Below are 17,833 nucleotides of genomic sequence, written 5' to 3' on the forward strand. Positions count from 1 at the left end.
TTATTGCATTTAAGTGTTGTATGATCTTTATGTATGAACTTTATGTATTGTATTAATTTGGTGTTTTCAGTGTTGTGTATTGAAGATGAGCCGGCAATGGATGTACGATGACCGATGCTCTCCCGAGTTCATTAATGGCGTGCGTACTTTTCTGCTTGCGGCTGAGGCAAACAAGCGGGCGAATGGTTTCATGCCTTGTCCATGTGTTGGCTGTAAGAATGGTCACAATTAATCTACGTCAAGAACCATTCACGTCCATCTGTTTGAGTCCGGTTTCATGCCCCACTATATTTTTTGGACCAAGCATGGAGAAAGAGGGGTTATGATGGAAGACAATGAAGAAGAAGAGGACGACGACAGCTATCCTGGCCATGGGTTCCCTGAATACGATGATACAACAATGAGGGAAGAATCTGAGCCGGTAATGCAGGAAGAAGCTGAGCCGGCAATGCGGGCAGAAGCTGAAGAAGAGGCATCGGATGAGCCCGTTGATGATCTAGGTCGGGCCATTGCCGATGCAAAGAGAAACTGCACAAGTGATTTGGAGAAGAAGAAGTTGCAGCGCATGTTAGAGGATCACAAAAAAAATTTGTACCCGAATTGCGTAGGTGACAAGAAAAAGCTGGGCACCACACTGGAATTGCTACAATGGAAGGCAGAGAATGGTGTATCTGACAAGGGATTTGGAAAGTTGCTGGTAATGATAAAGAATATGCTTCCAAAGGACAACGAATTCCCCGAGAGTATGTACGAAGCAAAGAAGGCTGTCTGCCCTCTAGGGTTAGAGCTGCAGAAGATACATGCATGCCCTAATGATTGCATCCTATACCGCGGTGAGTACGAGGATTTGAACGCTTGCCCAGTATGCTGTGCATTGCGCTATAAGATCAGCCGCGATGAATCTGGTGATGTCGAGGGCGAGCGCCCCAGGAAGAAGATTCCTGCCAAGGTGATGTGGTATGCTCCTATAATACCACGGTTGAAACGTTTGTTCCAAAACAAAGAGCATGCCAAGGCGATGCGATGGCACAGAGAAGACCGTAAGAAAGACGGAAAGTTGAGAGTACCCGCTGACGGGTCGCAGTGGAGAAAAATCGAAAGAAAGTACGGGAAGGAGTTTGCAGATGACACAAGGAACGTATGGTTTGGTCTAAGCGTAGATGGCATTAATCCTTTTGGGGAGCAGAGCAGCAACCATAGCACCTGGCCTGTGACTCTATGTTTGTATAACCTTCCTCCTTGGTTGTGCATGAAGCGGAAGTTCATTATGATGCCAGTGCTCATCCAAGGCCCTAAGCAACCCGGCAACGACATTGATGTGTACCTAAGGCCATTAGTTGAAGAACTCTTACAACTGTGGAATGGAACAGGTGTACGTGCGTGGGATGAGCACATGGGGGAAGAATTTGACCTAAAGGCGTTGCTGTTCGTGACCATCAATGATTGGCCTGCTCTTAGTAACCTTTCAGGACAGACAAACAAGGGATACCGCGCATGCATGCACTGTTTGGACGATACCGACAGTATATATTTGGCTAATTGTAAGAAGAATGTGTACCTGGGACATCGTCGATTTCTTCCGGGCAGGCATCCCGTATGAAAGAAAGGAAAGAATTTCAAAGGTGAGGCGGATCATCGGACGAAGCCTCGCCACCGTACTGGTGCTGATGTACATGATATGGTCAAGGATTTGAAGGTGGTCTTTGGAAAGGGTCCTGGTGGACAACCTGTTTCGAATGACGCTGACGGACGCGCACCCATGTGGAAGAAGAAATCTATATTTTGGGACCTGCCCTATTGGAAAGACCTAGAGGTCCGCTCCGCAATCGACGTGATGCACGTGACGAAGAATCTTTGTGTGACCCTGCTTGGCTTCTTGGGTGTGTATGGGAAGACAAAAGATACACCTGAGGCACGGGAGGACCAGCAACGTATGCACGGAAAAGACGGCATACATCAGGGTCATGCAAGCTATGCTCTTACCAAAGAAGAGAAGGAAATCTTCTTTGAATGCCTGCTCAGTACTAAGGTACCGTCTGGCTTCTCATCGAATATAAAGGGAATAATAAACATGGCAGAGAAAAAGTTCCAGAACCTAAAGTCCCATGACTGCCACATGATTATGACGCAACTACTTCCGGTTGCATTGAGGGGGCTTCTACCGGAAAACGTTTGATTAGCCATTTTGAAGCTATGTGCATTCCTCAATGCAATCTCTTAGAAGGTAATCGATCCAGAAATCATACCAAGGTTAGCGAATGATTTGGTGCAATGTCTTGTCAATTTCGAGTTGGTGTTCCCACCATCCTCCTTCAACATCATGACACACGTCCTAGTTCACCTATGTGAAGAGATTAACGTTTTGGGTCCTGTATTTTTACACAATATGTTCCCCTCTGAGAGGTTCATGGGAGTCTTACAGAAATATGTTCATAACCGTGCTAGGCCAGAAGGAAGCATCTCCAAGGGCCATGAAAATGAGGAGTTCATTGAGTTTTGTATTGACTTTATTCCTGACCTTAAGCCAATTGGTGTTCCTGAATCGCGGCATAAGGGTAGACTAGATGGAAAAGGCACGCTAGGAGGGGAATAAATAATATGTATGAACGGACATTCTCTCACTAAAGCACACTACACAGTTCTACAGAATTCTGCCTTGGTGGCTCCGTATATGGATGAACACAAGAATTTGCTATGCTCCAAACACCCGGAGCGGTCTGATGACTGGATTACACGTGAACAAACCAGGAGTTTCGCCAGCTAGATGCAGACACATACCATGCATGACGCCTCTATTGAAGATGACATGTACTTGATGTCCCAGTTACCATCTTCGAATATAATGACTTTCAAAGGGTACGAGATAAATGGTAATACATTTTACACGATCGCCCAAGATAAGAAGAGCACCAAACAAATCAGTGGTGTCCACTTTGATGCAGAAACCAAGACGGGAAAGGAAACATATTATGGTTATATACAGGACATATGGGAACATGACCATCGACGTGGTTTGAAGGTCCCTTTGTTTCGGTGCAAATGGGTCAATATGACACGAGGCGGGGTAACGGAAGACCCGCAGTACGGAATGACAATAGTGGATCTCAACAATCTTGCGTATGCAGACGAACCATTCGTCCTAGCCAATGATGTGGCACAGGTTTTCTATGTGAAGGACATGTCTACCAAGCCGAGAAAAATAAAAGATAAGGAAGCGAATGCATCCTACGATGAGCCAAAGCGGCACATAGTTCTTTCTAGGAAGAGAAACATCGTGGGAGTGGATGACAGGACAGAAATGTCAGGAGATTATGAAAAGTTTGATGAAATTGCTCCATTCACACTGGACCCGAGCATCCCGTTAAATGATGAAGATTTTCCATGGTTACGGCGCAAAGGGACACACGCGAAGAAAAAGTTTCACACCCAAAAATCTGGGATGTGATCGGCTTTACTATCATCACTTTCTTTTGTGTTTCACACCCAGGAGGGAATCTATGTAATAGTTAGGGTAGTTACGTGTTTTGGCATTTGAAACGTGAAAAAAAATATGTGCAAACAAATTCTTTCATGTCTTTACTGATTTTTTCAGCTAAATTGAATATAATGATAAAACACACTAATATTAAACATAATAAAAAAGAATCACTGAAAAATGTATTTTTAAAGTTAAGTTATTCATAAACTAGTGATTCACACAAATTTCAAATAATTCAAAATTTAAACTATTCAAATTTGAAAACTACCGGCACTAACAGAAAGTTTCTAATTTTTGTACCTAAAGCAAAAATATTCACAAAGAAACTCTAAATACAACAAAAAACAACTAAAAATAAATAAAACAGAAAAGAAAAAACTAAATGAAAAAAGCCCACCTACTGGGCCACAGCGGCCTGCATAGGACTAGAAACCCAAATTATAATTGGGCCAGGATGCAGGCCCGCTAGCCCAATAGGCCCATCAGGGCATAGCAGCAGACGTAGGCCCGGAAGGCCTGCTTAAGAGAGGAGCTCGAGAGAGCTACCGCACTGGGGCTTATAAACTAGTGCGGGCGCCCCTCGCTAGCGAGGTGGGACTAAACTTGCTGCACCGCACCTGCGCCAGCGCACCACCTTTAGTACCGGTTTGTGGCTCCAACCGGTACTAAAGGGGGCACCAACCGGTACTAAAGGGGTGCGCTTCCCGCCGCTTGGCCTGGCCAAAATAGACCTTTAGTACCGGTTGGTGGCTCCAACCGGTACTAAAGGTGTCCCCTATATAAGAAAACACTTCGAAAAATTTCAGTTTCTCATCTCCCACTTCTCTCTGCCGCCGCCCCGTCCCGTGTCGTCGCCGCCCCTGTCGCGCCGTCCCCGTCGACTCCGCGACGCCCCCGTCCTCGTCGTGTTGTCCCCATCGACTCCGCGGCGCCCCCGTCGCCGGCCTGTCCTGGTCGCCGCACCGGCCCGTCGCCGTCCCCTCGCCTCGCCGCCGTCGCCTTGGATCGACCTCGCCTCGCCGTCGCCTCGACCTCACCCGCGCGCGCTGTGAGCCCCTTCCCCGGCCCCTCTCCTCCCTCCAATCGATCAAAGCCACCGCGCATCGACGCCAACCGTAGCGCACACACACACTACATGCACACACACACACACACACTACACGCGCACACACAGACAATTTTTCTGTTTTTAGTTTTTAGTTTTTTCTATTTTTCATACAAAGTTTTAGATGGATTAATTAATTAGATTAGATTAATGTCAAATAGTATATAGAAATGTTAGTTATAATATATATAATGTCAAAGGTTTTTCTGTTTTTTATACAAATGTTATAGAAATCTTAGTTATATAGAAATGTTAGAAATTTTGGAAATGTTAGTTTTAGCTAGATGAATTAGATTAATTTCAAATTGTTAGACGATGATCGATGTTTTTTTAGTTTCTTATATTTTTAGTTATAAAATTTAGAATTTGCATATATGAAATCACAATCCATCATTTAAAAATGTTACTTTACTTTTGCGGCATATAGTATTTGTTGTCAACGATGCCCGGCCCGCATCCTCGCCGTCGACCCGTTCGCGACGACGTCCTGCTTCAGAGGACCCATGTCCAGGACTGGGCTCCGCCGGGCTGGCACTGGGAGGTGCTACCTTCAGGGGCGCGACGCTTGGTGAGGAACCCGGCCCCGGGTCCCGTCGTCGACCCTCATCTCCTTTGGTGGCGTTCGCGTGGGCCACTTTCGGTGCGGAGGGAGCCGGCCCCGCCGGAGGTGGTACGTCGCCGTGTCAGGGAGGAGGACGAGCACGTCCATCGCTACATGGCTGCTATGGACGTCAGGTTCTCCAATACCTGGTAGGTTCTTTGGGGAGATCACCCGAGCTATGATCCAGTGATGGTTCCTTCACTTTGGTTGTCCACCGCCTAGATTACTCTCTAGTATTCGATCTTTATTAGCTAGCTAGCTAGCGATGTATCGGATATATAATATTCGAGATTATATATATTATTCGAGACAATGTATTCGAGATTATGTCTATTATTCGAGACGATGTATTCAGTTTTTCCTTATTAATTGATTGCATCCATGCATTGTAATTTGAATATATTTCTTTTGGATTAGTTGAACAAAACCTATGGCGGACAATACTGGCAGAGAGGGAGAAGAGGCCCTGTTCAATATCATACGCAATCCTCGCAGGCCAGATGATGATCAGAATGAAGAAGATTATGACGGCTCCGAATATCTAAACAACACCGGGAAGGGTGATATGATATTCGATCACGACGACCGAATTGATGAAGTCATGAACTATGAACAAGACGAAGAAAATGTTGATCTTGAAACAACAAAGACCGGCGAGGTATATATATTTATATAAGCAGGCACCTGGTGATCATCACATGTTTTAAATGACTTGAAGATATATTAGCGAATCGATCTTTCTTCTTTCAGCCATCCGGATCGACCAAATCTTCAGGCAACAGGAAACGAGGCCCGAACAAAAAGTTGAAGGAGGGCGTAAAGTACAATATCGAGGCCATCAAACCTAATGGCGAACCATTAGCGCCTAAGAAGATTGCGGACAAGTTCATTCGTCAGTGCGGAGTTCTTATGAAGGACCAACTTCGGATCTCCCTTCAAGAATGGAGAGAGCCAGCAAAGCCACGTCCAGGAGTTACTTTTGTCGAGGACAGACAAAAACCTCTGCTTTGGGAAACGCTCATGGAACATTTCACCCTACCAGATCATTTCACAGATGCAGATGTGGAGGAAGTCAAGGACGCTTCTCTTAGGAAGATGGCAGTTGCATTCAAGAACCACAAGAATCATGAATGGGCCAAGTACGTCAAGGGAGGAACGAAGACTCCAATATTCGAGGGAACACTAGAGAAGCAAAGTGCTCATTGGGACGGTTTTGTGAAATTCAAGGATTCGGGATTATCTAAGGAACGGTCGAGAATAAACAAGGCCAATGCCGCAAAAAAGGATAAGTTCCATAAGCTGGGGCCAGGTGGCTATGCGGTGGGAATGCCTAAGCGGGATAAGTCTGAGAAAGAGATGGTGGATGCAGGTGTCACTCTAGAAACATTGAGCTGGCCCCCCAGGTGCAGGACTTGGTTCTATGCGCATGGGGGGGAGTTGGACCCGAAGACAGACAAAGTTTCAAAGAATGCATGTTTGGACGGAGCCGAAGATAAGCTACTTGTTGCAATAGAAGAGGCTCGATCGGGGGTGTTCCAGCCCAACAGAGAGAACGACGAGCTTATGCGTGCCCTAGGAAATCCTGAACACCCGGGAAGAACACGAGGCATGGGCGCTATTCCGTGGTATGAGGGGTTTTCGGACTGGAACACCGACTACAGAACCCGTGCGAGAAAGAAGATTGCGGAGGAGAAGAAGAGGAAGATGGAGGAGGAGCAGAGGAAGCTAGACTACGAACGCCTTCAAGGCCTAGAATCAGCGCACGCGGACTTGGCAGTCAAATTCCAGCGGCAGCTGGAGCAGATCGACTCACTTAGCCAGCAAAGGGGGTCTCAGCAGCTGCAGCAGCTAACGGATGATCCACCATTGGATAGCACCATCCCGTCCATGTCGAGAAGCAGCGTGGGTTCCGCCCCGGGCGACGCATTGCTGGATAGCTACCCAGTGGATGACATCATGGAGAACACTAACTGCGAGCTACACTTCAAAATGAAGAACATATCCATGAAGGTGGCGGACGCCCTTGCTTTTACAAATCCCCCCAAGGCAACCTTCCATTGCAACCTGATTCCAGCGGGCTATGCTCGTGTCTTGGTTGATGAGGTGGTGGACCAATATTCGGGGCTAGAGCTTGACATTCCTGGAGGTGACGATGAGCACACACTGGGAGAGGCCAACCATCGTATCATCCTATGGATGAAAGGATTGCATCATCTTTCGAAGGCCACAGACACCGCGTCATCCGACCCCTCGTCGAAGTCCGCCACAGAGTCAGCAAACTCCTACTCCTCCAAGTCCACCAACGCGTCAGGCCACTCCTCCTCCAAGTCCGGCACAGCTTTAGGCCACTCCTCCTCCTCCAAGTCCGGCAAAGCGTCAGGCCACTCCTCCTCCAAGTCCGGCACAGCTTCAGGCCACTCCTACTCCAAGTCCGGCACAGCTTCAGGCCACTCCTCCTCCTCCAAGTCCGGCAAAGCATCAGGCCACTCCTCCTCCAAGTCCGGCACATCTTCAGGCCACTCCTCCTCCAAGTCCGGCACAACTTCAGGCCACTCCTCCTCCTCCAACTCAGCCACGTCAGCCGTCTTCGCCACCTCAGCAATCACAGAAGAGAGCCGCCTCAGCTATGGTGTGTAGCGGTACAAGTCGAGGTAGTACTGGAGGTACAGGCGGAGGCAAGCGATTTAAATATGGTCCAAGCCTCGCGCCTCTTCCGCAGAGGCCATACGACAAGTCCGAGGAGGAAAACATAGCCATATCGAAGGCCGAGGTGGAAGCCCATTTTGCACCGAAACCTCCACCGCCGCCAAGGGAGAAAGTGCCTATGGAAAAGATTGACCACTTCATTCGTATGGCTAGAGCACCAGCTCCCAAGCCTGTTGACACAGACTATGAGCGCCACATCAAGAAGTTAAATCGAGCACGTCTATAGAAAGAGGCGAGCTCGAGCTCGAGAAATCAGCTGGCAAAAGGAGCGGTAAAACCATTCCCCAGCTGGGAGAACGGGCGGTGCAATCAATCCCCCCGCTTGTTGTGCCAACAACACATGAGAGTAGGCGCGCCCAATATTATTGTGGGCAAACCGTTAACGTTCCCGGGCTGGGCAATGTGGTAATAATCGAGGAGCATATTGAGCAGGCTGAAACGCTCATGATCACTGTAGGACAACTCCTCGATATCGAGCCCATGTCTTCGACTAGAGAGGAGGAAATAAAACGGAAATATGTCCGTGGCCAACCTTTGGTCGAGCCAGACGAGGTCAAGAAGCTCCCAACGAGAATGTATGAATTGCATCAATGGTACATGGACATTACCAAGATTTCCAATCGAGAGTCCCTCATGGTGAATGTCAAGAAGGATCATTACTACCATGAGAAAGCTGTGACCGTTGAGTATTCAGAAATATTTCAGCTATACAATCAGGACGCACTCGACAAATCTATCGTCAGTTGCTATTGTATGTAAGTGATTTCTTTTTGTAATTTAAGTCTCAAGCTAGCTATAGTGATCATTTTGATCAATCATGACCTGTAATTATCCTCATTATATTCTTTTATGTGGTATTATGCAGGATGAAGATTTATGAAATGAAAAAAGGTGGACGCTATGGCATTGGGTTCGTTGACCCAAATACCACTAATGAATACACATGGAAATTAGATCCATATTACGAAAAAAGTGTAGAGGAAAGCATGCTAGAGTTCTTCAAGCGCCTCAAATACAATGAAGATATACTGCTTCCTTACAACTTCGAGTGAGTCACACTGTCTTGTATTACAAATTCTGTTTTTGCCTACCAGCTAGCTACATGTTTTTGCTTAAATATGCCTGCTTAATTAAGACATGCAAACATGTGTGCATGCAGATTTCACTGGATCTTGTTAATCATTAAAGTTGATGAAGGAACAGTTGAAGTACTAGACTCAGTACTTAACAAAGCAAGTGACTACACCATCGTGAAGGGGATAGTCAACAGGTAATTTCAATCATTATTAACTATATCTCGGCCTATTTAATTAGTTTGTCATTTCCTAATAACAACTATTTAATAACCAATTTATTCATTTTCTTTGTCGGCGGGCAGGGCTTGGGCAAAGTTCATCAGGGCCACTCCAGGCCCATGGAAACAAAATCTGAAATGGTATCGACCCCAGGTAAGTAATTAAGTAATACTAGCTAGCTTCCATCTCTTTAATTATCATGCTTGATTAATTATTATCTGATCAAATTCCATTCTCGTAAAGGCCCTGAAGCAGGCGGCGGGGAATAATCTATCTGCATACTACGTTTGTGAGAACATTCGCATGATGGCGTCCGAAAGGAGCAGATCTCAAAGACAGGAGTGGGTACGTTTGTCAGAACACTATTCACAACTAGCGGGTGCACCCGCGCATTTGCGCGGCTAGAGTAGTTTTTGTTATGTTTTATATTTGGGGCAGTTGATGTCTTCTGTTTGAATTTATGAATTTGAACATGTAGTGTACATAATTTTATAATATTTTTTAGAGCCTCACTATTCATATGTAGTTTCCAATTTCTCTATCTACTCCTATTTTAGTTTGGCCTGACATTTTGTTCTTATTTTTTCTCGCATTAAATGACATTCGTTTTGAATTGTTTATAGTACATCGAGAAATGCTAAAAGTTGTTTATTTTCCAACATGAATTTTGGCATGTAATTTATATATATATATTCCTATCATTCAAAAATGTTTGTTGATTCCTACTAATCTTGCTGATTATCTAATGGTGAAAAATATAAAGATTTGTATCATATCTGATCCTTTGAATAACAATGGATAAGTTTCATCTATTTTCTGGGGGAAGTATAAGTTCCATCTTTTTAAGAGCATTTTTCACCAGCACATTCATGGTTTTTAATGTTTGCATCTGTGTATACCGAGAAGTGTATATATATATATATATATATATATATATATATATATATATATATATATATATATATATATATATAGTGTTGCTATTCATCACCTAGGGTGCAGAATAAGTTATTCTTCACCCGAGGTAATCTTACGGTCGCTTCATAAACAAATTACGTTTGGATTACAAATAGTTACACTCATATTAATTCACTACATAAAATTTGGTATAAGAAAACAAAAAAAATAGGTTATAAGACCATAAATATCGCATTTGTATGTATGTTTTTACGTTTGTAACTTTACATAACATAAAATACTTTTTACGGCGAGTATATATTTTCTTACGTTCTCTTTTTACGTATGAAATAAGACAAAATTTAAGAAACCTAAAAATACGATGCATTGACGTCAAAATAGAGAGGGGGTGAAGGTGAGGGCACCATCTGAACTCAGGGGCATATGCACCCACTTTTCATAAAATGCATTTTAAGCATGTTTTAAAATGTCAAAAAAATCAAAAGAAAATATCATGCATACATGTTCGCAAATATGTGTAGCAGCACAAAGTTTTATGAAAAAATGTCTTTTTGTTTTGCCTCCGCAAAAAAGACAAATTTCAGTGCTTCTAAATAGCGTTTCACGACATAATTTTTTGTCTTTTTTCCACAGGCCACAAAAAAAGTTATTTTTCCGTGAAACTTTATGCACGCACATAGAACATGGAGACGTACCTGTGCAATTTTTTTTCATATTTTTTTAGAATTTAGAAATGTGTTTTTCAAAATGGGTTCATATGTACTCGGATTCATTTATGCACTTCTCGGGGGTGAAGAATAACTATTCCTCACCCAGGATGACGAATAGCGCGACCCTATATATATATATATATATATATATATATATATATATATATATATATATATACACACACACACACCCAATCTTGCATAGCCAATGTATGATGTGTTCCCGCAAAAAGAAAAGATGTATTATGTGTCATGCCTAACATACTTTTCTGCAAGCCCATTAGAGTGAAGATGATTACCACTCCGTATAAATTTTGTTCTAAGTAAAATAGCCGGTAGTCCCAGTCCCAATCATTTACACAGAACTCTCAGCCCTAAAAAGATATCTACATAGAACTCTCTCTCCTTTCCCTCTCAGTAAAAAAAAAGAACTCTCCTCCCATACGATCCCCACCAGGCACCTCATACACACCTGCCATTTCTTCCAATTTGCCGCCGGCGAAGGACGACGTCGATGTGCCCCATTAGGAAACTAATCCTCATGCTATCCCAGATCCGCATGTCGCTTCTTTTCTCCTGATTTTTCTTCCTTGGTGGTGTCACATGTGGCTGGGTGAGCGTGTGGATCTCGGCGAACTCGTCGACTCTGGCAACGCGGTCACGGAGATGTCCAGTGAGAACGCGGGTTGTGCTACTCAAAGTTGTCGTAGCCGGAGTTTCTGGATGTTGGAGCTGCGAAGGCATTGAGGGAGTTCGCGGATGAAGAAATATCTGCAAGACGTGAGTATCTTCTGCGAGTCGATGTTAGTTGTTGCCCTCCTGCTGTCCAGACTTCTACCAAATGTAAGTGTTATTTGAGCCATATAAGTTTTGTTTAAGTTGAATGATCTAGAAATCAGAATAAGATTTTATCTTCCCGTTACTAAACAACTTTTCGTGTGAAATCAGAAATTATACCAAAAATTTCTGTGTGGAGAAGTGCACTTATACTTGTTCTCTGAATTCTGTAGTAGAGAACACAGTAAAGCAAACATATGGATCTGCTGGAATTAAGTCTAACTGAACCTAGCAACAGACCCTTGCATTTAATTATTGATTGACAGTAAAACAAAGGAATTTTAGATGCACTTTTACCGATCTAGGTAACAGAAGCATCAACTTAATGTGAGACATGCACGCGTCTAGCTGCAGGTTAAGTTTTCAAGTTCAGCAATTTAGGTGCGGCTAGTTTTGTTGTTGGCTTCTTGCGTCTTAATTACCATGTAGAGGCACTGCTATATGGTGAACATACACAATGTTATATGGTGCACACACAAATGTAAGGCGTCTGAATTAGCTACACATATAGTTTCTTATCTTGATTATGGAATCTTGTCGGCTAATATGGTTTCTGAGAATCATGTTTATTAGAGTGGTTATTATTCAAAAAAACTTCTGCCCATGCAGAAAGGAAGCTGCATGTACACACTTGTTAACATCTGTATGCATGAAAGCAGTGTATGGAAAAAATAATATGCATTGCCATGTTCTTACTAAGGTCATGATTTACCTCTTCCACATCTCATCTCTTAGTGTCTGGCTATGTTTTTATATTGTTTTGAAAAATTGCCGCCATGAGATCAAGTCTAAACATTGTTCAGTCTCGCCTTATCATCTCGGTTCCTTCGCCTAAACATGTTTTAATTGCATTCCTTGATTACGACAATACAGTTGCAATCATGCTTATCTTTTGGTTATTAATTAGTATGTAACTTGCTCATCTAATAAAATGTAACTACTCATTGAAAATTGCTAAATTATCCTCTTATTTTAATTTACTGGATTCTTTTTTATGGACTTCATATAGAATATCTTTGATTCTTTTCCTAACATTTTTTATTACAAAATTAATTTTAAAACCAATTTTTTGGGTGTTCACCAGATACAATGTTTTCTTAACTCATCTAATGCAGATCCTGTACGAATCTATGGATTTGATATTTCAATTAGTTGGACGCTCATCGCTTCTGTATTCAATGCGCGGTAGGTTGATAAGTGTATGGGATATTTTGATGTGTTAGCTATAGTATTATAGGTGTCTATTTTCTTATTTGTCATGCAAGTATGGAGATAAGCACGCATACATGTATGCTAGCTTTCCTGTTTGCATGCGTGCATGTGGGAGTTGCAAATTAGTGTTGATTTTTTTTTTTTTTCAAAAATAAGATTTGCATTCAATTAGAATCCTAGATAGACAGGGACACATCTCTTCCATGTACGGCATACATGTCTGGGGAAGACTCATATATATATTCATTATTATCCGATAAGGCATTTTTTATTTGGTATAGACCTTCTTGTGTTTTTTCTGCCATGTATGTGCTTTTTATTCCCGATAACAGACCTCTCGTAGTTTGCTCTTTCTAGTTGGTTTCCTTTTCTAACTAATGTCTTTGTATGCGTGTTGGACTCTCCTATACGTGTGTTATCTCACGAAAGTTGGTGTGCCTTTTCTTTTTGAGTTGAAGTTGGTCTGCTTTTTCTAACTAGAATGTGTACGTATGCATGTTGGACTTCCCTGTACATCCTCTCTAGGGAAAAAAAGAGAACTCCTTGTAGATGTGTCAATGATCTACTGTGTACGCGCTCTATGTCTTACGTAACCTTTTCATCTTTAAAGCTCATCCGCTATAATAAGAATAAATGGAGTATATATTTTTAAATTAATATGTACCGATTGATTATCGTCATACAGAAAGGAAGCTACATGTACATACTTGTTAGCATTTGTATGCATGAAAGCAGTGTATGGCAATAATAATATGCATTGTCATGTTCTTACTAAGGTCATGATTTACAAAGAGATCTTCTAAAATTAGAAGATCTCTTTGTATACTATATATATTCTTTGCGCTATCTTCGCTTGGGCACTCTGTGTCGTCAATCAACACCTTTAATCCTTCTGTGTATGTGACTCTTGATAATGCCACATATAGTTGCCCATGGCAGAAGACTTGCTTAGGCAAATATAGGCCCACCTTCTTTAGGGATTGACATTGGCTTTTATTTATGGTCATTGCAAAATAAACTGATAGAGGATATTGCCTTCTTTTCAGCACGAAGGGCCACTTCAAGTCGCTTGGTGACATAATGATTTCAGGTATGTATACCTTGTCACTGACGTGTGTTCCTGTGATTATTTGTGCCTCAATGTACCTTTTGCCCAGCTGTGTGATAGTCATTCTTGTGCCATTGCATAAACTTGCCGCTTGATTGATGTTCCGTAGGAGCATCACCTGCAAGCCTACCTTCAGTTTTAGCTCGTGGATTGGAATTCCTGGGAAGGTCATGTTGTTGAGGAACTCTGCTGGACACATATTCTCCATTGTGTTGTAATTCATTGTTGCCTTGCATACAGTGTCCAAGTATAGGTATGTCATCTCTTCACCTTGTATTTGGCTCATTATGTAGTAATTTATCTTCTCTCAACTATTTCATTCCTTGGACACTGTATTGCTCTTTCTTCGACAAATTCACTGTTACGATAGTTTTGCTGCAAGTTTGGGTACGTGATTTTTACTATCTCTTCTTTGGGGTCTTCTCCTTTAAGTAGAAGTAGGTCTTTAGGTATTCTTACCCAATCATCTGCTTCATCATTTTTTTATCGCAATTTGATCCATTCTGCAAATTCGGCCACATTTTGCTTTTGTATTGGATCTTCTGACAAACTTTAGCCGCATGTTTTCAGTTAGAAAAATATTTAAAAGTACTTCCTTAGGTATGACCTTTGACCGAGGCATTTACTATCTGCTCTCTCTTTCCCTTTGTTATCACTTGAAGTATTTTTCTGAAGTCGCCTTCTAGCACAACTGTCATGTCACCAAATGGCCTTTCGTCACTATTTTGGTTTGTGAACCTTAGAATATCCCTAAGGCTTTTTTCTAGTGCATCGAAGCAGTGTTTGTCATAGGAGCCTCGTCCCATAATATCACCGAGGTTTTCTTTACCAGTTCAGCCAAATGTGATCCTTGTTTTATTTCACATGTTGATTCTTCCATGGTATTTATTGTGGAATCTTGAGTGCGCTGTTCTTCCACCTTATAGGAGCAAAGCTGCAATGCCAGATGATACTACCGAAATCACTTTCTTTCCTTCTGATCGTAGCTTCGTTGTAATTGCTTTCCATAGGTAAGTTTTGCCTGTGCCACCATAGCCTTCTACAAATATCTGTTTTCCAAGTCCTTTCTCAGCTGATTCTATTATTGCATCAAAGGTCATTTTCTAGCCGTGGTTGACATTGCTTATTATGGTTTCGTGCACATTCTTTAGTGCCTCCATGTCGTAGATAAGTTCTTCGTTTATCATTCTGTTCCCAAGTTGTTCAAGTTCTGTAGCATTTCGTAGTTCTATGTCTGGATAGTCCTTTATTGTTTTTCTTGCTTGCCTCATTAGTTTCTCTATCTCCACTTGTAGGGTGTCCATAGTAGATTCTCCCAACAGCGAAGCCCCTTTTCCGCTCCTCAGGTTTTGGTTTCGCTTTTCCATACAAATTTTGATGGTAATTCTGCATAGGTTAATTCTTTTCCCGCCTCATGTATTTTGTTTGCCTCCATCCACTCAGTGAACTTAGTACTCGTGGATCCTGGCCTTCTTACTATCTTCTCTATGTCAGTCGAGTCCGGAAAAATAAGTTCTTGCTCATTTTTAATGTGGAATGGTAGTCTCTCGACTGGTGGATCATGATGGTGTATATCAAACAGGAATGTTTGCCAGCATGCTTTAGTTGTTGATATGTATCTCATCTCTAGGTATTTCTTGATGTCATCATAGTCATTTGCCGCATCTCTTCCCTTTAGCAAGGTTGTTACCTGGTCGTCATCTCTATGGATGTTCTTAAATAGGTAGGTACTTGATTGACCTTGGCCTTTGGCACCACTTGACATTTATGTGAGCTTGGAATTGGCCAAAAGGTTTCCGTTGTAGGGTACGACAAATCTATCGTTGAGCATTGCTCCTCCCTTTTTGATCTTCCTTCCATTATCTCGCCTTCTATATACTGGAAAGCCATCCTCATGTATCCTTTTGGGAAGTGCTTAGTGCGTCTGTTGTCAATCATGCATGATGATTTTGTATTTGACACTCTGCAAGGCCCGTGCATCATGAAATTTTCCACAGTTTCATATCCGTCCGGATCGTCATCTTTGTCTGGGATCTCCGCACCGATTATTTGGTCGATTTGTGATGTTACTTTGCACGTGTATCATATTTAGGCTAATAAGCTCATCGGTGGTAGGATTGACTGAATCCCGTATTCACATTTGTTTTACTTGAATGTTCCAGTGATGTCCCCTTGTATTTAAGTCGCTCAACTTGTTACATGCCATAGTGTTTTGCCTTGAATATTAATAGGGAACAATTTTTCAATTGATACAATATTCATAAAGATTATATCTAGAGAAAATAAGACTGTTAATAACAATTACTAAATTATCTAATGATTCAGGCCAAAAGTGCTTTGGCGTCCCTTCTTCCGATGTCGATTGGAGTAGCTGGGTGTGGCTTCGTCATGCGTTGAGCGTGCTTTGGCGTGACTTCATCGGACGTCAAGTGAAGCGGCTGGAGGTGGCTGAGGTGGCTTTTCGTGTCGACGTCGAGTTGCCTAGTCGCGTGTGACGTCTTTGCTGACTTCTAATTCTTTGGGTGTGTGCTTCTGCGGCCGGTTGTACTCATTTATATATGGGTGGAGGTGTGTGGGTTCAGGTGGTTGTGACCATGGAGAAAGCAGATCGGTCTTTTTTCGTGTCATGGTTCCTGTTTTGGAAGTTTCTCATGTGAGGTCTGGTTAGGTCCAATCGTTGTCCTTATTTGTTTAGATTTCCTATTATTTTTTATTCCTTGACCCATTGATTGAAATATTTTTTTTCTGTTTCTGCGGGCTAGTTGACGTTCGGATGGAACCTATGTGTGTTGTTTGTACGTGGCATGTTTTACTACTTGTACATGTACACATATTTTTACGTAACGTTTCCATATTTTAATCTCAGCCATTAAAAGATAAAATAAATGATCAAAATAATTTAATCTATGTGGACGCACGTAATGGTTTGTTTTACTTCTGTTTTAAGTATATAATAGATTTTTACACCATTATCGATATCTAGTCACACAACTAATACACATGCATATTGATCTCCTTCTTAACAGTTCAAAGAGGTGCGGGAGAAGCTCCTAACAAAGGACCGCATAGAAGCAATTCAAGAGGAAATAGCGGGATTTTTGCTCGATCGGTTCATAGATCCCAAAGGAGAATACTATTACCCGCTACCGCCCCCATGAACCACTTCCAATTGTTATCGTGCTCCGAAGGCACAAATTAGGCTAATGCCACTGGCTCCGAAGGCACCAATTAGGAGGAATTGTAGATAGCTAGCTAATTGTATATATATATATATATATAGGGTCGCGCTATTCGTCATCCTGGGTGAGGAATAGTTATTCTTCACACCCTCTCTATTTTGACATCAATGCACCGTATTTTTACGTTTCGTAATTTTTTTCTTATTTCATACATAAAAAGAGACTGTAAGACAATATGTACTCGCCGTAAAAAATATTTTATATTATGTAAAATTACGAATGTAAAAACATAGTGTAAAACATCCATAAAATGTGAATTTTTTGGTCTTATAACCTATAATTTTGTTTTTTATACCAAATTTTACATATTGAATCAATATGCATGTAACTATTTATGTTCTAAACTTAATTTATTTGGGAAGGGATCGTAAGATTACCTCGGGTGAAGAATAACTTATGCTGCACCCTGAATGATGAATAGTAACACTATATACACACACACACACACACACATGTGTGTATATATGTGTGAATTAATTAATGGTGGTTGTGAGACATTCGATGATATATATATATATATTATGATCGGTTCTACTAGAAATTTTATTTATATATATGCATAACGTGTACAATATGTAGTATCGTAAAATACCAGTAAACGAAAAAGAATTAAATGGAAAACAC

The 17,833-nt window shown here is 42.0% G+C and overlaps 1 long non-coding RNA gene across 5 annotated transcripts; it reads left to right on the forward strand.

Moving 5' to 3' along the window:
* The first annotated feature begins 11,170 nt into the window (after window positions 1-11,170).
* LOC125543797 lies at window positions 11,171-16,830 on the forward strand. Of its 5 annotated transcripts, none has more exons than XR_007298778.1 (6): window positions 11,171-11,656; window positions 13,909-13,952; window positions 14,080-14,223; window positions 14,897-14,980; window positions 15,266-15,364; window positions 16,296-16,830. It is a non-coding gene; the product is annotated as an uncharacterized LOC125543797 (long non-coding RNA). The 5 variants fall into 5 exon arrangements; XR_007298779.1 differs by having other exon boundaries at window positions 15,266-15,350; XR_007298777.1 differs by having other exon boundaries at window positions 11,172-11,656; window positions 15,266-15,316.
* The last annotated feature ends 1,003 nt before the right edge of the window (window positions 16,831-17,833 follow it).

This window comes from Triticum urartu, chromosome 3, assembly GCF_003073215.2.
Source record: "Triticum urartu cultivar G1812 chromosome 3, Tu2.1, whole genome shotgun sequence".
In the NCBI taxonomy this organism is placed as follows: domain Eukaryota; kingdom Viridiplantae; phylum Streptophyta; class Magnoliopsida; order Poales; family Poaceae; genus Triticum; species Triticum urartu.